Genomic DNA, 24,021 nt, shown 5'->3' on the forward strand with positions numbered 1-24,021 from the left:
CCATCGCCCTGAAATCGCATGGCATTCCGAACAGCAAAGGGAACATTATCACGTAATTCCGGTAATATCTCTTCTGGAAAGATTCTAAATGTCGTGCCATTGAGTCGATGCGATAGCAAGTGTGGGTCAATGAGATATTCATTCAAAAAACCCGCCCTCACATTAACAGGGAAGTGCTTCTGAAAAGCATGTGGACGTGTAGCTTACGGGCCCTCACATGTCTCGATCATTCCTCATTCCTATGTCTTGATATGAAATGATTCGCTCTCGTAAAGCTGAACTGACGATATACACACGGAAACAGTTTTGATTCGACATTGTCTGATTGGGAAGCGTTCATGATATAACTTTAACGCATCTCTTTCGTTACAAATCCCGTACATAAGACGCATTGCCTGATTTTTCAGAGAGCTCATATTGCTCCACCAGGAAAAATATTTTCAATGGGCAAAGAATCGTTTTAAGCTCACGTAATGCCATTCAGACTCAACAAAATTGTTTTTTAGACGATTTGATATTGCAAACTAAATACACCTCTATATTTATTTAGTATTTTTCTTCCAAAAAAATTCTTCTTTTATATTATGTCACTAAACTTGTATGCAGTCTAAAAATATTATTTAAACAAAGAGCTTTCTTTTATTTACTCAGCATTTCTTGTTTTTATTTCCGCCTATATTTTTCATTTCCGACCTCTTACTATCATACAAAAGAAATGCTTCTTTATATGTATTTTAATTACTATTAAAGTTTGACCCATGAATTCAGAAACACCCTGTATATAATACATACTTGACTACTCTTCCTAATAATAACAAGGAATGTAATCGAGGCAAGTAGCAAATTATTGAATTGTATACTTAAATAACTTTTCATACTCATATGAAAACAATACGCCATGTGTAAATCTGTAATAAACAAAATTTAAAGAGTGACTAAAAGCTTTATTTCGAAGCAATTGATTGCCTTTTAAAAATCGTGAGCTTGTCTTCCTATAAGCAAGTTGATAGTAATATTTTATTTCTAGCATAATTGTATTTTTAATATTTATATGTTTATTTTGAAGCATAATAATTTTTAAATGAAGAATAATAAATATTTTTAACAATGCATATTTTATATTGTATAAGAAAGAAACTTTGTATTAATTAATCAGTTTTCGTGAATAGTTGATTTAATTATTTTTATTAATGCATTTTTTGTCCTAAACAAATTATTTATGATTAAGGTTCATGTATGATATTATATGTATGTACCAAAATTTTAAATAAAACCACAGAAATAGAAATTTAATTCCTTGTTCTTATTAGAAAATTTTTAATAATGCTTAAAATATGCTTCTTCTATTAACTTAAGAAAAGATAGCACCATTTTATCAAATTTTATTTACCCAATTTAAAAGCGCGAAATAATTTAATTAATGTGTCCTTTGACACTGATATGTTTCCGAAAATTTTTTCTCTAAATATGTTAATTAAATCATGATTTTGAAAATAAATCCTATCATGAAATATCGCTGTTAAGAATGCTCAATAAAACAATAAAATGTTCCAATGCAAATAAAGCATAAAAAATATTCGCAAAAAAATTATATAAAATAATAATTCAGTATAAAGTCAAATATTTTGACGCCTTAAAATAAATTTAATTAATAGCAATATTTTCTAGTCGCTAGAACGAAATAAAATGCGCCGTGCACCAGATTTACCTGCGAATAGTTTCCTTTTAATTGCATTCTTTCAATTACAGCCGAGGAATTTGTTTGAGGCAATAAACAAAGGAGCAGCATTATCTTTAATGCTATCAAGATCTGCATTTGCCCACCAGCGTCTAATTCTGTTTATTCAACTCCTTAGCTCTTGTGTTAGCCTTATTCACGAGGAACAGAAGAATAAGCCGTGAGCTTAAATATAAATAGCATTTTTCAATTGATTACAATTAGTTAATTTATCAGTTGCTTGTTCTTGAAATATGTTGGATGGTGAGAAACAAAAATCAATCAAAACTCGAACTTTACAATAAAAAGATTTTACTTTTTTTAAAAAACAATCTAGAGTTTTCGAGCATGCAACAAAACTGACGAAGAATAACATATATTTCGGAGCAACTTTAATAAAAATATTGATTAATTCAGTAAATCTACCTTATAAGATTTATGAAGTTTACTAGAGTAAAAAACATTGCTATTTAAAATGGAGAAGAATTCAAACAACTTAGTGAAATCAATAATACATGTTACCTTTCACGCATTTAATTTAACATGATAAATGAAATTCAATTATAACTGACTTTAGAGTTAAAACGTTTGCTTGAAAATAGTTGGCAAAAGTTCTTGTTCTAATTGTTCATTTCCAAAGTTCAAAGGAAAGTTAAATTTCCCTTTAAAATTAATTCGTTTGATTCACGACTAAAATAGGGTGAGTTACACTTTATGTACAAAAACTAAACTTTTCCATCGCATCCACTTCTTGTGTATTTAAGAAACAACCTCTGCGTTTAATAATTTTTTTTCAGAAATTCGTAAATGCATTGTTAATGAAGATAAATGTATATATAGTTATAATACTTTTGATCAAAAACTACCTATTTAGTGTATACAAAAAATGATATTAAATTAGTTAAAATAAAATAGGATTGTAAAGCACAAACGTGCCATTTTGACTTTTAGAAATGCTTCATAAATATTTTGGCACAAAAATGACATACTACTGCATAGATCTCTGTATAAAGTTCAAAATTAATTTATTATTAAATGGTAAAAATGTCATTTAATTCACTACTTTAGCCACTTTTGTTGTAATTTTCTTAAAGTGTGTTCTAGAGGAGCCTACTGAAGTAGACTTTTTTTTAATTTTTGTAAAATTATTTATCTCATTTCGAATAATCTCCTTAATAATTTTGATAAAAATTTTCTCAGCATTTTGAGTTGTAGAGAGAATTTTAAAGAGTAAAAGTTTATTTATTTTTAATGATTATTTATTTATCTTTTCACGAATGGAATGCTAATTTTCTTCAAAATCCCCAAATGATTAATTTAATTCGTGGTTTCATTCTTTTTATTTAAAAAAGTTATTTCTTGATAATAAGTTTGAAATTCACGATCTTATTTTTTATCTTTTTTTAATTTTTATAGTTTTGTGGAGTTAATTAACCATGTGTAAAAAATGCAGGGAAAAGTTTAAAAATTTTTATCTTAAACTTTTAGTTAATAACAAGTACTATAAATTACCAAAAAAATATTAATAAACTTCCTAATTGAATAAAAAAAAGTATAAACGTATTAGTTTTTTATTGCAATTGTTCAATAGTAGTTTTTAAAAAAGAAAAAAATATGAATGAGGCAAATATACATTTAACATTTACAAAATCTTACAAAGCATGAAGCAATATATGTCTTACATGTTTTTATATAAATTTAATTTGGAATTTTTTTTTTTCCTCTTTGTATTTTGAATTCGGTTTAAATCCATTCGTTCAGTTGGGATTTATGAATGTCATTATTTTAGTGACCTGAAGATCTTATTTTTTGATTGTTTTAGAAATTTTCGGCATCGTAGTTTCCCTTTCCAATTTGTTGATTTCCAGATTCGGACAAAACCCTACATCTTTGTTTACAGTGACGTCCTCAAGAATTGTAGTTGTACATCCTTATATTTTTCCTTCAGTTTCACAAGCAATCCCGACAGTTCTATTTGCCAAAAAAATTTATTTCCCGTGACAAACAAATCCGTGGACTTAGCTGAAATGGACTTAGAGAAACTTTTTTAGTTGGATACTCTTGAAAGAAGAAATATTTATAATACTATCTGAAACGCTCAAATCGAAATAAGAATGTTTTATTTTTATATATGATTCTTCTATGGAAAGAATAAAAAAAAGTATTCTCTTATAAATAAAGTTTTATAATTTTACTGTAAATATTTAATTAAAATAAGATATTCATAGAAAATTGGAATTTCTCTTTGATTAAGAGGCATAATCTTTTGAGTTTGAGAAAAAATTTATAATAGAGCCTAATTATGTCAAAAACAATGTTATTACAAATTTAGGACTTCTAAAAGCAAGATTAATGTTTTAAATTTATAATCAAAAACTGCATAAATTTGTAAAATATGACATTTTTTTATCCATAACTTATATGGCATATCAGGATTTAAGCAATTAAGTGACTACAATGGATATATTCAACAAGCCGATTACATGTAACAACGAATTCAAGCATTCAATAAACTATATTATACGTAACTCAAATTTACATTGATTAAAATCTGATATCAATTTTTGTATTATAACAATATATTATATTCCTAATTTCATTAAATCCTGTCCAGTATTTCTATAAATAATCCACAAAAGTGGAAACATTCTTAATTTTAAAACCAGAGAATATGTACAAATACGAATTCAAAACTTCGAGATGAATTAGCCTTATTAGTTCAAATATAATATCTAGTGTTATTCCACTATGTTTAGTGTTTTGCCTCATTTTGACTGGCACAGTATCACTACCTCTGCCTATTGATACAAAAAAAATGCCATACCAACAATTAGTTAAAATATTCTTAAAAATGTATCAGATAATTTAACTATACTTTATACACGATCAAGACAGTAAAGAAGTTGATACAGTGCTACTTATGTTTAATATATACTTCATTATTTCGTGTTTCTAAAGGGAAACCTAGCAACTAGAACGTAGAAAACTTAAATGTCTTGTAGATTGATAGAAAGCACAGAAGAAATTCCTTTCACATAAAATAGCCTTTTGTCTAGTCTAGCTCTTCAGGGTGGAAAATGCAGCCGCTTTTATTTGAAATTAAAATCTGAGGTTACTGTATTAGAAGTTTGGAGTATTAGAAATTGGCATTATCGAATACCTATGACGCTATAAATATTATTTTCACCAATGAAATGATCAAGAATGAGTTGAGACGTTATCAAATTGATGTAATAACATGAACTATGCACTTATGAGTGACGTCTAACGAGGGTTTGTTGTGTTTATAATACATTTTGGTACTTGTTGATATTTGTGGTCCTGGCCATGAAATTAAAAACATCACCAACTGCAGTCACATGCGATAAATTGGCACCAAATGAAACATCATTATAATATAAAATGGAGCTTTGTGTAATCTGGAAATCACCAAATAAAATAAAAGCTTAAAGTATTAACAAATACCCATTATTTTTCATAAATTTTTTCGCTTTTCTTTATTTTCTTAATTCTTCTAATATATTGTGCATTTATATAATTTCAAAAATAAATAAACCATCTTAAAATGATGTATGGAATCATTCGCAAGCACTTCATTATGTCATTCCTGTTTATGACATGATTGAAATCACAGCGAATCGAAGTAATGCTAATAACATTTATTCAAAGCTTTATATATTACGTTTTCAGAAAATAATTTTGGAAAAGTTTAACTTAAGACATTTCAAACCAGCATGTCTACCTTGAAGAGAAGGGAACTTCATTTCGCAAACGGGATTAAAATAGATTCATTAGAAGATTAGTGTTTAATTATTCCTCCCTTCGCATTGTTTCAAACGCAATCAGGAAACTTGTAAGATCGTCTCCCGCAACGGTTTGGCATTTCCAGAGATGTCAGAAGATTTTGCTAAACCAACCAATTTATTTATCAAAAGGTTCTCAGAGGTATGTTACGAAACGCGCGAATTCCAGACATTTTAATAGCTCTTTAGACAGGCCCTCAACTGTGGAGTGATTTCTTAGGGTAATCAAAAGGATTCCCGCTTCACTGTTTTCTCATTTATAGCATGTATAGAACAGATGTGAATATATGTTTCCGCTAACTCAGGCGAAACCAGTGCCTTTTTAATTTAACGTCAGAGCATTAATGAAAAGAGTGTGCCATCGAATAGATTTGCCATTCGCTACCCCAGTCTTGCTTGAATAAAAAGCTCTTTAGACATATTATACTAAATTCGTCACATTTGATCCAATAGAATATTTATTTTGAGTTATTATCATGAAGGTTTAGTAATTATCTGCTGTGTGTAAATAGAAACACAGAGAGAACTTCTGTTTGACGCCAATAGAAAAGAGTAAATAAATTTAAAAATAAATTCTGAAATTAGAATTATTGCTGTTAGCAAGTGCTACGCTTGTGTGAATCGGTAATGAAGAGAAATTACTTTTTTGACAAAATTCGTTGATTCAGCATCAGATTACGATGGTTTGGGGATCTGATTAATAACCCTTTACTTCTCATGCTGAGATTCTATGTTTTTTTTTATTAAAATATTGGTGTACATCTGCATTAATATCGTGACAAGTTTATTTGTAGTCCTGCATTTTGATCATATTAAAAATGCAGTTTTTTAAAAACTCATTTCTACACCATTGTAATTGAAAAAAATTATGAAAAAGAGAATTAAAATTATTTATTTATTTATCTTTTATCTTTATCATCGCTTAACAAAAAACATCACTACTTATATCTGAGACCCCACATTTTATATAAGATAAAAAAAACTGAATTTTAAATTAATAATTATGAATTTAATCATTCTAGATTTTTTTTTCATATATGGCGTGTACATACGGTCTCATATTCACACACACTAAATTTGGAAAAAAAACAGAAATATTCATTATTATTCAATTTTTTTTACAAATCTTCGAAAATCGAAGTATGTATTGTTGCCAGTTAAATAAGAGAAACTCAACAGTATTTCTTCTGGAAAATAGTGTTGGAAATACACAAAATCATTAAAATGTTCCAAAAGGAATTTATTTAAAAATAAAATATTCTTTGCAACTTATTTTTTATTGGTAAAAAGTATTTCAATTCTATTCGATAAATTTTAATAATATAATTTTTTCTAAAATAATTTTAATGAAAAGGCTATAATTTTTCAGATAATGAAATACATTTGCCTTCATTATTTCATTCCAAAAACTAAAGAAATGTAAAAAGCATTTTTATTTAATTATTAATATGTAATTATTGATTTTATGAGAAAATTAAAGCAATTATAAAGGCTTTTTAATGCAATCACAATTTGAAAAAAAAACAACAGAAATCTAAAATTTTTTACCAAAAATTTACTTTATTAACAAATTAAAACACTGTTTTAATTTAATCGGGTTTTAGTACAAATATTTTTCTTAAAGTCACATAAGCTTCTGTTAGTTATAATTAATGCTTATTAAAAACCGGTTCGTCTAATGGCATTTTATTTTATTTTAAAATAATGAGATAAATTAACGACATAATATAAAATATAAAACATCTAAAGGGGGATGAGCGTTTTTTGGGACATTCATTCGCAGAATTAACAGGAGAAAATTTTAATGGCTATTAATTTTTTTCATTTTCAATGAAACAAATTTTTCCCTTCTTTTATATAAAATGTCTGCAAATTATTTTTGTTTTGCTATTTCTAATAAAAGCATATATGTTAAATATCAAAGTTCAAAATCATTTCCTGATAATAAAATGCATTCAAAGCATATTTCCACTCGTTTGCCATTACACACTTTATAATTGAATTTAACAATTCAAAATATGAAGAGAAATCAATAGTATAAATGGTATTCGAATATTGGCACCAAATTTGCTCAGAACAAAGAAGATCAACAATTCAGATAAAGAATAAAATTTCATATAAGTTTTTACAGAAACCTCCAAATTAGGACAATAACAATGTTTTTATCAAATGAAAATATTGGAATAGTACAAAACTGATTGCCATTCATTGCTATCAATATTCTTAAAACAATACATTTAAAGGATTATAGTTATATTAAGGTTTACATGATTGAATTTTATTGCAATAAAATTAATTTATTATCGTTACAAGTACATAATGTATTAAATTCTAATATTGCATTAAAGTCAATTAATATAATTGCTTGATTTTATTTTAAAATATTCTACTTTTTTATAGAAGAAAATATTTAAAATGATACAAAATCAACTACTGAATTAGGACGATAACGATTTCTTTTTTCTAACTCAATGGAACTTCTAAAACATTTTTGATATTAAAAAAATCTTAATAATTTTAAATAAAATTTTGGAATTATAAATAAAATTTATTTATAAAATATGTACAGCATAGTTTGATATCTTCCATTTCCATAAAAAAAAAAATCCTCTAAAATAGTTTAATTAAGAACCTCATGTCGGAAGTTTTTCGAATACTCATAAAGTATCGTCAATATTTTGAAAATTTTGACTTAAGGTCAAACATTTTAAGAGAAAGAGACCAGTAATCTAAAAGTTCTAAAAAGAATTTAGAAATAATCAGTCAGAAGTACTGGAAGCATATAATAATATTTTTTACTGTACGTTAATTAGTTACAACTATCATTCTATCTAACATCTACATCACATTCTCCAATTTTTTATTAAATTAATGTACTATATACGTTTAATTAATTTTTGGAAATTATAATTAAAATATTACATAACAACTTCAAATAGTTTTTTTGAAAGATTGCTTATCATACCTTAAAAATGTGTCTGAAGTCTGAGTTCTACTAAAATATTAGAGGACAAATACTTCATGCAATGCTCTAATGCTTGTTCTAATTGTAGCCCAATAATTGATTTTTATGCCGTGAAAGATAGATAAATACTTCTAGTTGATAAAATACTATTAATGAAAAACTATGTTTTGTGTTGTTTGAATTAATAGATATAATTCTGTGGAAAATGATGAATTCTAAATTTTTGTATAGTCTTCCAATCATATTGTTATATTTATTAAGATAAATTTGATGTATTAACATTTTAAACAAAAGTACTATTCCACTATTTCTTAGTTATGTGTTTTCTAATTCCATTTAGAGGCTATGAAACTTCGAATTTCATTATTTTAAGTCGACCCAAGGATACTTGAACAAGTCTGCTTTGTAATTGACTAATATTCATAAAAAAGTCTTGATTGTATATTGTCTAAAATGGTAATATTCAAAGCTTCATAAATTGGCCAATTTTAACTACAAAAGTAGGGTACTATTCTGTAATAAATATACGTAATAAGACTGAGGGATTGTACAATAATTTAAACTTCATAATTACTTCAGGTTTAATTTCATTGAACCAAACAAAAGATAATTCTTTCCTTCACATAAAGCACTTTTTTAACTGAAAGAAAAAGTTTTTTTTCCCTAAATGTTTAGAAACTTGCTTTTAGGATATGATTAGATTGGATGAGACGAAAAATATAGACGATTGCATGGTTATGTCAGTTGATGCTCGAAGATTAATATATAATTAAGTAAAAAAGAAATAACTTCTTTTGGTAAATTTTCCAGAAGAAAATACCTATTAAAATGTAGTAAATAAAAAAATACGTATGATGATTATTTCTCTACATAGTACAACATAGTAAAAAATAACTTCTTTTGGTAAATTTTCCAGAAGAAAATACCTATTAAAATGTAGTTGTGAAAAATACGTATGATGATTATTTCTCTACATAGTACAACATAGTATCAAATATTTCCCCATTTAATACTAATTTTTGTTAAGAAAATTTAATGATGATAGCTCTTGCTGCTTTCGAATTTTAAAGAAACAGTTTATAAGATTTTATGCAGAAAAACGGGTTACAGAATTCTGTAATTTGACTGATGAACAAGATTTCACTTTTAAAAATATCCGTTTTATTCAGACATATGTTTCTGCTTTAAGTATTTTCTATATAAATATTTTTTACCTTTAAAAATAATTGAAAAATTTTTTACAAAGTAAAAATCCAGAATTTATGTATTATGTATATAAATCACCATAGCTTGATGTAATAGGTACTAATAGTTAATTGTGTCTTATAATAGATTTTGTTTCTCAACGTAGGAACTGCATAGAATTCTTTTAATTTTTCCCGTAATATATTCCATTTGTGAATAAAAATTATTATAAATAATAATCTTTATAAATTGTTTTTGCTGATTTGTTATAAGGATAATTGAGATTCTATTCGATGAATAAAAATTGTCTCCTCATTTCTAAATGAAAGACATAAATCTATTAAATGTTGGTCAATAGGAAGGCTTTTTTTAAGTTTGATTATCATTTAGATTATACAAAACTTAATATCATGTAGTAGATGTAAAATTTTCAAGTTCATTCGCTTTTATCCTTTTGTTTTAAAGATTATTCATCAATATGTTTAACCTTTTACAAAAAAATGTACAGTTTCTAAATGTGAATTTAAACAATGTCAACAACTAAGATACAGCAGGTTATTAATTATTCAAAAATGATGACTACTATTCTGAGACAAATATATATTTTTTGTGATATTTGTTTAGCAAAGAGACATAATATGTAAATGTTTAGTTCGAATAATAAATGAGTTTAGCGATGTGTTTCTTTCTGAATTCATAATTTAAATATTCATAAAACTTGTTATAAAACCTATGCGGCTATGTCAAACTCATTTATTCATTAGTTTATAGAAACAAATACGCATTTCTTAAAGCAGTATTCAAATTCATGAATAAGAAGGGAATATTTACTAAATCTTTCGATTTTTTAAATAAATGGATTTAGTTTATACTCAGAATTTGAAATCTGTAATATCTAAGGATCAGAATCTGTAATAAAGAAAGCAGAACAAAAATTTTACCTTGGCTAAGAAATAAAATAAACTCGTGAATCATTAAGGGAGTTTCGGCTCTTATTTAGGAAAACTTCGTGTATTTAAGCAACAACTACGCACTTACATTACTCCTTTTCTTGAAAGAGATTAATTTTCGGTAAACGCAAAAGTTCCTTCAACTATGAGGCAGTTTTTATGTAAAAGACCTCGCGGGATCTTATTAAAAACTGCTCTTACGTTCGATGATCATTAAAAACGTAGACAATCGAGTACGTACTTCGAAAGGAAGAATTAAAGAAGAAAAAGATTGCCCCCAGATCATCTTCATTTTTAAACTCCGTTACCTTTTTTTGTATTTTAATAGATTATTTAGGATAATTACAGGTTTTGTACACGAAATGGTTTTTCTTTTTTTTTTCATTCTTTGTCATAATCTATTTTTGTATCAACATGAGAAAGTGCTTTTGATTCATTATTCTTGCGTTAATGAAGGTAAACTTTTAAGTTCGAAATAACCGAACGTTCTGAAATTCCTGCAGCAAGGTTAATTAAAGTAGTTGTTTAATGAACTTGAAAGGCTTCAGATATTAAAAGAATTTTTGCTCATAAAAATTACTCAAATTTAAAGCGGAAAAATATCCCAAATTATCATTATAATCTATTTAATGATACCTTCGTTTCTTTTTCGTAAATTGAAACAAATTCAATTTATTTATAAATAAAATTTAATTTTTCTTATTGTGTATGTTCTTTAACCCAAATTTTGAATCTCGTTAAGTAAGCAAATAAGTTGAAAACTGTCCTAGAAAACTGAAAATAAAGTTTTGTCTTATTCGAAATCATTACTGTTTGACTTCCAAAGCAATTAACTGATGCTGTGATGCACGAAGATAAAAGAACCAGAAATCTGATAAGCTAGGTAATCTCATACAATGAGATCATATGTACTAAATGAAATTTTGTTTAGTCATTTATAAAATTTGCTGGAAGGGGAATCCCAGATATGGGAAACAGATTGATTGAGTCTCAACACTTTGATGGACATAGTATTGATCCATGGTGGAGTTACTTCCTTGCCGATGACTGAATATCGTTAGAAGTTTAAGCGAACTTTGAAAGCTATTAGTACTCAACTGAAGTTCCTCATAGCTGTCCCGGTACCCAGGTCTGTCACCAAACTCCGAATGCTTTCAGGCGAGCCAGGTGAAACTTTTTTGAAGTTAGTTCCTAATGAAAATTCCACTGACATACCTCATTTGGAGGGTATTGTAAGAACTGTGAGGTCGAGTTACCTTTCATGACGGAATGTATCTCTTATTGGAGTGTATGTTCCGTGGGTAGTGATGGTCTTTAAGACTCAACCTTAATTTCACTTTCGTGCTGCCGAGATGATGGTCATTAAATCTTCACCAGTTTGATAGGGAGGGGGGGTGGGAGTAACTCCAATATAGTTATTTATTTATGCGAATAGCAATTTATTTTACTTTTTGTAAAAATGGGAAGATGTCCAAGAATCCTAGTAGCTGATGTAGATATTAAGCAATTTAATGCAAGTTTTATGTATATATTATATTCACTATTTTGTAAAGACAAAAATGTAACACACCTGAGACAATTGAGATCTCATTTATTTCAAACGAAAACTGTCATGACTGAGATTATATATAAAGAAAATGAAAATTCGATTATTAGTGCTATTAATTTCACTTTATTTTCAAACAATTTTTGCCTTTACTTTAGATTTACAGCTTCAAGTTTACAATTTCACAAAAATATTTTCTTAAAAATTATAAAACCAACAAGAGTAGATTGATATATTTTCTTAATAAATTCAATTTTACTGTGCTTTATCTGAAATTAAAAAAAAAGGTTTATTTAATTTTATTTAAAATATTTCGAAGGTAAACGAAAAGAATTCAAAGAAAATCAAAAACTTTCTTAAATGATATTAAAAACCAAACAGTCACAAAATTTGAAATTATAGCCATAAAACATAGCAAGATAGGTGAAAATAAAATTTAAACAATGCTTCAATTTTGATGGAACAACAGCGTGTAGGTACTGCAGCTACAAGCCTTATTTCTCTATAATGTTTACGAAATCTCATAATTCACGTAAACCACCATAAAAATCATGAGAAAATTCGTTAAGCATTATTGAAAATCTCAAAAAATCTTATTACATTTCACATCATCAATTCAATAGACGCGTGTCAAAAAAGAATAAATTTACGTGATCAAAACAGGAAGATATGTAAACGTAGATTTTCTCACTTACGGGAAAAGTATTGGATTTATTATAATTCATGGGAGTAAGTGTAAAATCTTCTTGGCTTTCTTTTCAGTTATGCAGATCTCTTTTTTGAAGAAGTCTAAATTAATGTTGAATCCACTAGATGGCCATAATAACAGCATTTATATATTGGATCCTTTATTTAAATTTGACAATTGCAAATTTTGTAACATTTCTTTGGAACAACACTTGAATTTATCATCGGTTAGAGGCAGAATCAAAGATCTGGTCTCTTGAAGATATATTGTTATATTAAACTTGTGTAGAAATAAATGACTATAAATAAATTTCGATACACTCTTTCAAAAGACGTCCAAATATTTGTAAAAAATGACTACATAATTCATCATTTCCCTATTCAGAACAATCCAATCATGATACTATCGATTAAAACTTCAGAACCTGAAGATCAGTCCTTATACAACTATACTACACGATACTAGTCCTTATACTTATTTAGATCATAATATCTAAATTTACTACAAGCACAAAGATAAGTTCGCAAGAACTTGTAGAAGTAATTTTTTAAATTTATCAATATTATCCTAAATTTCCATTTTTTTCTCGAATTTATCGTTTGCTTTTAGAAATGATAATTATTTAGCAATTTGCTATTCTATTAGAAGTTACTACATTTCAACTGGTAAGGACATTTTTTAAAACATTACTGAAACTATATAATGATGTTACATTTAAATATATGACATGAAATAATGAAAATGTTAACGAGCATTGTTTATTATATCTTTGCCGTTTTTGTTTTCAAAATCAAAATTCTTTTATGAAAAACATTTCCAGTTAAATTTCGTTTAATTGTTTGTTTACATCCTACTATTATAAATGTTCCAGAATTAAAATAAATAATGTAATACTTCATGGTAAAAATTATCATAATTTGAGCATTTTAAATGATGAAGATGAAAAGTATTTTTATTAAATGATCATTGATTTTTCTATATTAAATGAAATTATTACTTTAATTTTTTTTCCTTTGATGTAAGAACGATTATGTTATTTTATTTATACATTTTCTAACAGAAAAAATCGCAATTACACTTACCAATATCCCCATCGCTGTAAAATATTTCTTAATGTACAAAACATTGTTATTTGTTTTCATTTTAGCTCTTAAAAACTTCCGCTTATCTATTCGTACATTGATCATGCTTTTTTCCTGGCTGCAGATGCTCCTAAGTAAGGATTACTCTGGAGATTCGCTTTCTCATGAAATATTATTTTCTCATACAGAGGGACAGATAAATGGCCAAAATACAAGATTGATGTCTTCAGGACATTACATCTTCTATCTCCAACACTAATCTAGTTTGTTCTCAGCCAAAATGAACTAAAACAATAGTTTGAAGTAAATGTTTTTGAAACTAGTTACTCATTTATTTACAAATTTACAAATAAATTTTATCATCAACAGTTTCTTCCAGCGAAATTCGAGGATTAAAAAATAAATAAAACAATGATTTTTGATATATTTGGTTAAGAATTTCAGAAAAAAGTTTAATAATTTACTACACATTTATAGAGTATATTTCCTGAGAAATGTATTTAACTCTATAAATGATTGTTGTCTTTCCAAAAATTAGTGATTATATTTTAATAAAATTCAAAGCATTCCATATCCGTATTAATGTTTTATATTTCCTTGGACACAAAGAGAAAATACAGAATCGTCAAAAAAATTCGATCTCGATATTTTTTACGAATCTTCAAGTGTTAAACCTTCTAAAATGCGAAAGTAAGGATTACAGAGGAGAATTTCTTTCTTGTGAGTTTTTTTTAGATCAGAATTTTTGAAATATGTCTTTTCAGCATAAACGGGCTAAGCAAAAAGATGGAAATGTGAAACATGATTTTTATCGTCAAAATTCTATATCGATATAAAATTGTGATTTGAAACTGACTACCTCTCGCATTGTCTGGATGTTCATATTCGAGTGTAAAAACTCAAAATTTAATAAAATATACATATATAAAGTATTGAATGAAATTTAGACAACAAAATCAAAGGAGAAATGAAATTTGTATTCAATTATTCAATAACAAAAAGTTCTAAATGTACATTCGATTCTCTCCCATGCCACAATGTTAAATACAAAGGAACAAGCTGCATGAAATATACGGGAAAAAATCAGGAGATGACATATTCACTGGTTGTTATTTCCTGTTCCATATTCTTTCCTACCATTCAGTAACGATTCGAAAGTTAGAATGGATGTAAGTTTTAAAGTTCCGGAAATACACTTTTTTGCAGAAAACCAGCAAGGGTAGCCGCCTCAAAACTTCTCATGTATACTCTCTAATTGTACTTGTATATTATTAACACCTGCCATTGGCAAACAATAATTACTAAAGAGCCTATTAGAGTGAGATCTTTGGCGATTAATAGTTAGGTTTGGTTTAGTTATATTAACGTCCCGTTTGAAGCAACACTAGGGCTATTTTGGGACAGACCTCGTAATTTTGAACCGCGGTCAGATGGCGAGGACGACACCTGAGCTGGCACCCCCTCTCCACACCACACCACACCAGCGGGAGGACGTTTGGTCATGACGAATTTAACGTGCAACAAACCCCCTTACACGACGGATCTTCGGTGGAATCGGGTCACGAACCTGAAACCCTCCGGTTCCAAAGCCGAGACCTTACCACCAGGCCACCGCGGCCGATTGATAGTTAGGATGCGATTAACAGAAAATTACTAGAACATAGAACAGACATTTCGAACGCCTTTATCCGGCCAATTGAAACCAAAATTTGACCCAGAACTACAATTGTAATTGCAAAATCACATAGAAATTTCATATATTTAAATCATTGCATTTTTGTGATATCACGTTTTCATGCTTATGAAAATACAGATCGACAGACGGATAATAGTTTGATAGATTTTGTTCTAAATTTGATGAGTATCTACATTTTAGGTATTAAATTTGGAAACCAAATATTATCCATCCAGCTCTCTTCGTTTTGTAGTTATTGGGTTAACATATATTTGGACAACCGGTACAAATTAGGTATGAAGACCATATACCGGACTTCATCATTTTAGCTCTAAGCGTTTTTCAATGATCATGTTCACAGACAAATATAAGTCCAAAAATGGGCTTTTTGGACTCATGAGAATTCTGAAACTCGTAGATTCGTCAAAATCTCTTGAAGATTACAATACTTTCTCTTTGAGTACTTCGTATATGAACTAAGTAAAAAACGAAGAGAACAATAATGATCTCTCTGATATAAAGCAGCTCCTTACAAGTTGCTGTTAGGCACGGGCCTTGTTGAATAATTTTTTCAAATATTTCTTCCAGCAATAGTTAAAAATTTAAATAATTCGTTAAAATAATTAAGTAAAATTAATTAAGTAAGCATTATAGCAATTTTATATTTTACGTTCTATAAAGTTTTAACAAGTTAATTTTACTCACGTTTCAAATCATTTTTACTCATACTTGAAAGTTTGAAAAACATCGAAAAACTTTGTTTGAGTTCAAAAATAGGATTTTGTAAAAGAAATAATGTGTGATATCTTCAAGTAGCTTAGCAATTTAAAAATCATAAATGTATATTCTCTCTAAAAATATTTATTTCAAATTGCTAAATGTTTACTAATCTAGCTGAATTGAAATTAATGATCTACTCTTCATAGTAAACAAGTCTGGCAAAGAAAACCTCAAATAAGGTCATTAGATTGACTCATAGAGGTTTTTAACGAAGTAAATAAAGTTTTTGCTAAAATAAAAATGATAATTACGAAGTTAATTCTCAAAATTTACTAGATAAATTATATTTTTGTCGTAACTCTACAATAAGGCTAATTGCAAAGAAACAAAAAATTCTTACTGTCTTTGTAAGTATTAATTAACGAAGTTTGTTTGTTTTGTGAAGTTCGCTGGCATGAGAATCAGATTTAGGTATACATACAGATATATGATACAATAATTAAAGAGATTCTCAAGTGTGCAAACATACAGAGGTAAAAAGGGGCACTTAGATTCTATATTAAGGAGATAAAAAATTTTATGTATTCTAGTGTATAATTGGCACAAGAAGAATGACGGAAGGTGACTGATATTTGGGGTATTTATATTTAAAAAAGAAAATGTTTCTAACATTAATTAGAATTTTAACTATTTAAAAACTAAGTGAAATGTTTACATTTTTCTGTTTTAACTTCCGAAAACATTATATTACAAATTTAATTTTACATCATTTTTTTTCTTAGTGAATTCATTTTAATTCCATGCAGTTATATTTTTGCAAATATATTTTTGAATATTTGCGACAAATATACTTAAGTGCAGCAATAAAATTCGAATTGTTGTTGTTGTTTATTTCGTCACATGTATTTAATGCCGGCGTTCTGGCCTAAGGGTAGCGCGTCTTCCCTGCGATTTGGACGTCCCAGGTAATAGTCCTGTTTTGGGCCTGGTTGTTCTTTACCCTGTGTTTTATCTGTGAGGTGTGTGAGAGAGCCCCCCCCTTCCCCTTCGTAAAAAGAGGTTGTGCGAGCGAGTGCGTGCGTTTTCAAGGAATTGGACAGATATTGAAATTTTCAATGTTCAATGTCATTTGTATAGATGCTGAAATTTTCATTTCAATATCAAATTTTCATTGATGCCATGATATTCGAATTCCTTTTGCTCCTTTGTCGAGAGAAAATTATGAGCTTCAAGTTAGGCATAAGAGATTTGTTTTAAATTAAACACATCCAATATACCCATCGAACCAGCGGCCCACCAAAGATTATTAGATAATCCAAAAACTGTGACATTCAGGAATGGCAAAAAGAAAAAGAAAAAAAAATGGGATTTAACGACTACTTTCTAGCGGCTTATGTAAACCAATATTTCAATACATCAAACAGAAAAAGAAATGTCTTAGCGACAGATATCCCAAAATTGACCTTATAAAATAACAATACTTCGACCCATATCTTTTCTATCGTATACATATAATTCAGTTACTCCAATATCTTAACTGAAATTGGAGGATCGTCTTAGACGCTCGCCCTGTCTTAGCAAGATGCATATTCCTTCTCCGAAAGAGCGTAAAATTGTATCACCCATGGCCTTCAGTCCGGATTCTATTGCAGAGCCTGTCTTTCATCACGTGACATATCATGAACTTAAAATTGCTCGATTTCATAAATGCGGGCGCACAATACAAAGAGGGTATTTCTTTTTGAAATTGTCTTCCCGGCGAAGAAAAGAATGCTAATACCCTCACGCTATGAGAAGTGGGACGGTCGTGGACTCCTAGGGATTACTGGGAATGCATGGGATTATTAAGGAAGCCTTCTTCGTCATGGTTGCTGTTTGGGATGGGAGAGGAAAAAAGATGAGGAAAAAGCCATTTCCTTCGCGATATTCGCTTAGAGTTAGTTTTCTACCTTTTAAAGTAGGCATGCGGATCCATGGATGGATTCTACGAGGAAACCATAACCGCAGAAAAATGAAAAGGTAAATCTGGGGGATATGTCGAATATCGTTTTAGGAAGCAATATTTGTACTTCAAAATAGCCTCTAAATTCTGAAATTACATGTAAACAGTTTACAAAGTCTGAATGACACTATTATTTATTTCATGAAATGGTTTTGTTTCAACAGTTTATAAAGGTGAAGATCATATTAAATTATGTTAAAAAAAGATACCATTAGATTATATTTAAAATCCCAGTTTCTTATTAAATTCCAAGTGAAAAATCTTTGTCTGAATTCATAATACTAACTGATAGTTATTTCGAGTGAAAGTTTTTTAAGCACATTATTTCGAATAATTAAAATTATAATTGCCAATCAAATATTGAAAAAAGATAATCTGCAAAAGAAAAATCAACTAACAGTTCAATATTATAACTTAGTATCTTTTAATAAATCATTATCAAATAGGAATAATTTTAAGTAAAATCTTTGAAATAAAGTAAAACTTTTCATTTTATTATTTCAAATAGTTGATTTTAATTGGAATTAAATAGAGATATATTTTTTAAAAACATGTTTTTTTTTCTAAAAGAGAGAGGTCATATTTTTATAAAACTCGAAAGGAAGTATATCGATGACAAAAACGAATTTTCATATTGTTATGATTGGCCACTCCAGAGCATTTGTAAGGCATTGATCGAAAATTAATATCATTCTTTAGAAAGCATTCTCCAAATAATTCGATTTTAAGAAAACTGAAAAATATCAAATGTCGCTATTAACTGAATATATGCGTTAAATCCATATTTATGGAATTATTGTAGGATTTAAATGAAACAAATTCAAACATTTCCTTATTTATAAAACAAGATCAAAGAGTTTTTGTGAATAATCCGAAACATTTGATGAATAGGATTTCTTCTTGATATCATGCAGCACCTAATCACTCAATCGTTTAAATGTAGCTAGCATGACTATCTATAGAGCTATATGGAATAATAATATCTCATTTGCTTTTCACATACAGTTGGATTTGGACTTTAATAAATCTTGAGAATTTTCCCAGAATAGTAATTCAGGCCCAGAACATATTTTATTTTTGCAAACTCATAGTTTTCCTTTTATTAGAAAGAGAGATATAAACTTTACTTATATACACTGCATGGAAACTATTATGAAGCAAAAATTTATATACACTGCATGGAAACTATTTTTCATGTGTTAAAGCACAAAGAAAACAATTACAATTTTATTTTTCGATTTCTTTTAACAAAAATTAGAAAAATATCACTTTAACGGAAAAAACTGACAAAATACGACACTGCAACGAATAAGATGAAGTTTTAACAGTCGGCAGTAATCTCAAGCAATGCATCTTTTTATTGCCTAAATTTCAAGATAGAAGAAAATCAAGAAAAACTGGCAATGAGTTTGCTAGTTTTAGATTTTAGATGCTCGTTTTTTACACTTGTCCAAAAATTGATTTACACTTGATTCTCCGTACTATTCTACAACCATGATTAATTTTATTTCTTATAGCACCGAAAATTTAATACTAATTTGATCTGTTGCATATTATATATATGAAAATTTTTCTTTCTTTGTTATTACAAATGATTTAATAATGATATTGATTATTTTTCTAAAAAAATAGCATTTTTATAAATTCTTAATTTTTTTAGGTGGATGATGGTCGAATATCAGATAATTCAATCTCATCCAATCGACGTCATTCCTATTTTGCCAAATTATTATTTGGAAAGTGCTTCAGGGACGCCCTACTAACTCATCCATGCGCACAATCATGTATCATTAACAGGCAGCCCTTGCCTCCGAGTGAGTATGATCTTTGACCTAGATCTGTAATGTATTTTTTTCTATTTAGTTGAATAACCTTTTCTCATCACGAAACGAGGTTCTCCGAAAATCTTCCCTAGATCAATTTTCATTACACCTCTGATGTAATAATGCGTTTAAAAATTTAATATTTCTGCAGTGCCTATAGGACACGTACACTTATTGATCATGCTATTATTGTTTGCAATTGCAATTAAACTAAGAAAAAATAACCCAAAGAAAAATGGATTTGCCTAGATGTGCAATAACTAGGAAATGGAACTTGAATCTTACATTTTTTAAATATTCCTTAAAAGGAAAGAATCCTACCTTAATAAATTAAATTTCTAAACATTTCCGAATAATGTATAGACTCGAATCCTTCCCTAGGCATTGATAGACATATATCACAACTCTTTTTTAAATGTTGTAGAACGTACCTTCATACCATGATCCATGAATGGGTATTTAAAGTTGGACAATTATGGTTGAAAAAACTGTAATCGCCGATGGATTTGTAAAAGATTTAAAATAATGTGAATTTAGAATGTTAAATCTGTGTTATAACAACAAATTTTATTGAATAACTTTGACGAATTGAAAGGTCAACAAAACTCAATAAAGATTATTAGTTGCAAATAAAACGAAAAATTCCAATGATGCATTTTTAAATAAAAAAAAAAGATTACTAGTCATCTTTTTTGTAATATATTGAAGTTTTTTTGATTCTGCACTTCAAAATAATTTGTGAGAATAGTGACAACGTAATCCGTAAAATGGTGTCTGTATTAGGAAATATAAATATTACTGATTTAATTAACATTAAGGTTAATGAATTAAGAAACAAAAATCGTTATCAGCATTAATATTTTCATTCGATCTGCAAATCTCTACTTTTGTAGCACTTACTTTCTGTCTGCTACTAGCAATTTTTACTATTAAGAGCATTTTTAAAAATTAATTTATAAGCTTTCCACTTCTGGAGCAGATATTTTAATAAATTTAAACAATCGGTGGAATATTCCCTATTTTATAAGTAGAAAATAAAAAAAAAGATCGATTTCTTGGTGCAGACCATTCCATTTTCCTTAAATAAAATTTATTTTGGTATAGAAATGCTTGGGCGTAGATAATTTGTTGAGACATCCAGACAAGAAATGAACATGAAATTCAGACATCATTCATATGTATCGGATAATTGAGAAGTGTTTCTTTATAGTAATTTTTGCATTAATTGTTCGAAATTGTATCTACAAACTTGATAAAGCCGATGGAATGATTTCGCAAATGCCCTATATTCCTCACTTCTGAATAACAGAACTGTTTTTTTAAATACTTTTTTAATGTACTTCTACTTTTAAAACTATTTAAAGCTGTGGGCTGTTTCCTCATTCAATAAGCTATTCATTTGAAAGAATATTTTGTTGTACAGAATAAACCTGTTTGCTGAACAAATACTAGTGTATTCCAGTAGTGCGTTCGTTATAAATTTAACTTGAAAATACTCTTAAAACTAAAATGAAGTCTTCTCGACATTAGCTATCCAGTTATAATTACTACACTCAGTAATAGTTTTAAATTCCTTCAAACCATACAAAATATTAACATTTTCCATTTCATTTGCAAAATAAATTCTTAAAAATGCTGCTGGACTGAATAATGACACTTTACAAATATCTTCCTTCTCAAAAATGGTCTTCACCTAATTTTCATGAATAAGCTGGAAAAATTACAGTTCGCTAATTCCAATCAGCAAACTACATTTTTCTACTGTTCAAATTAGTTAATTAAAATTATTCAAAGAAAAGTTAAAATTCATAATAATGTGCTTTAGTAATTTTCTCCTGGAACTTTTAAAGCAAGCAAATGTTGAAACAAATACAGTTAATGATCAATCATTTTCCATTTTCGTACACTTTGCAAAACTACGGCCATTTTTCTCACTCATTTTTTGAAAGATTAAGTTGCTAACTAAATGATATTTCTTTGAAATTAAATCTAAAATTTTAAAAAATTTTGATTTATTATTTTTTAAGACTTTTAAGCTCTTGTACAAAGCTAAGCATTATAAAAATATCTCAAATGTCTATTTAATTGCACGAAAAAGGAATTTGTAAAAAATTGATGTCGAAATTTTCATGAAATTCTAAGATTTTTCTTTAGTCTTGGAATAATGTCTTCTTACGAATACAAAAATTGAAAACATAAAGGAAATTGGCATGTAATAGATAGACGACTTTTATGCAAAAAAGTTGTAGTTCTCTATCTAATTTTGAATAAATCCGTCAATGGAAAGTCTGTCTCTCCAACCTTGTGCCTACAAATATGAAATAAGTATAAAGAGGTAGATGACTGAATTTTAGTAGATGGTTTTGTACCAGAATTGTAGAATCCTATCACATTTTACAATAAATCCATCAAAGAACTGATTATCTATTGATTTTTTTTATTCGTTTATGCGTAAGCTTAATAACTCGGAAATACACATATGATATTTTTTATGTTGCTTCCAAACCAAAATTGTAGATATGGGCCAAATTTTGAATCCTCTCGATAAATGAACGGAGTTCAGAACTCACCATAGTGTTTTGAATTTGTAGTAATACTCCCCTACGCAATTATTTCCGTAATAAGGAAGGTTAGTTTTACAGAAGTTTTAACGGATCCTGATCCGATCCCTAGTCAGTGCACCCCCCCCCCCTCGAACATGGCGACGAATTTGGCGGCAGAATTGAAGATTCCAGTTTCTTCAAGAATCTTCATTAGGAGTTATGTACAAGATTCCTGGAGTTATTCCATTACTCCATTCCTGGAATAATAGGGATTTTTCTAGAAACTCCTGTGCCCTGTCTCGGAAACTATGAAAATTAGAAAGACAGAGCTGAAGGATAAGTCTGTATTGAGTCAATGAAGAGTAGCAGATGAATTGAGGGGCCTCAGTAGTCGTGCAAAGTCTCTCTCCTGCGAGTTCTGTCTTAATGCTCTGTGCTATTACGGTTGTTTTAAGTTTGTTATACCAACTTGTTACTTGTGTGGTGCTGTTTGCTATAAATGTTGTTTTGAGTACGCTTCAGATGTGCGTTTTTGCTTGTGTATTCGTGTAGATTAAACCGCCATTATTTGTTATTGAGCATGTTGGACTCTTTTCATGACGAAAAGTTAAAAGAAAAAGCACGCGCATTTTTGTGGGGAAATACAATAAAGTCATGGGGAGTATATTCTTCCAAGTGACAACGGAAATAATTGTCACCGTCTCAATCTAATTTCCAATTTTTTCGCAACTAAGCTTTTATTTTCTTACTTTAAATTTTTATTTATAATTTCTTAGGAATAAAATTGTTATCAATTTGTTTATTTACTTACTTATTTATTTTTAAATGACTCCAATGAAAATTTTATTTGTTATACAGCTAATATTAATTGGATGTAATAAAAAAATTAAGTGTGAACTTAAGAAATTGAGTAGCAATGTTTACAAAGTACATGCTGTAACTTTGCATAGAATGTTTGATGCAAAATTTTTATCATATACCGATCCAATAATTTTCTGTATTATGCTCCTAAGCATCTAGGTCATTTTGGGATATGAGAGATCAGTTGCTAAAATAGTTACTAATTTTTTAATTATATCTGCTGTTTTGACTGGCTTCTGAACCTTTGCCCGAAAAATGGATAGTACTTACATCTAACTTACTGAGGCAGAATGTCTGAGGTAATCAAATTCATAACTAGATTCATATTATTAATTCAAACATAGACTTATAGAAAACAGTTTGGTAGAATGTTTAACATGATGTTAATAAGATTGCGAATTGGACTCACTCGCTTCGTCCATCAGCATTTGTGTTCGGGAAATCTGCATCTCATTCGGTGC

General features: G+C 28.4%; 1 protein-coding gene across 1 annotated transcript in view; it reads right to left on the reverse strand.

Annotated features, from left to right (window-relative positions):
* The window catches only part of LOC129969246 (uncharacterized), a 135,942-nt gene that overhangs the window by 93,491 nt on the left and 18,430 nt on the right, over positions 1-24,021 (reverse strand). The window lies entirely within an intron of this gene.

The sequence above is a fragment of the Argiope bruennichi genome, chromosome 1, assembly GCF_947563725.1.
Source record: "Argiope bruennichi chromosome 1, qqArgBrue1.1, whole genome shotgun sequence".
Lineage (NCBI taxonomy): Eukaryota > Metazoa > Arthropoda > Arachnida > Araneae > Araneidae > Argiope > Argiope bruennichi.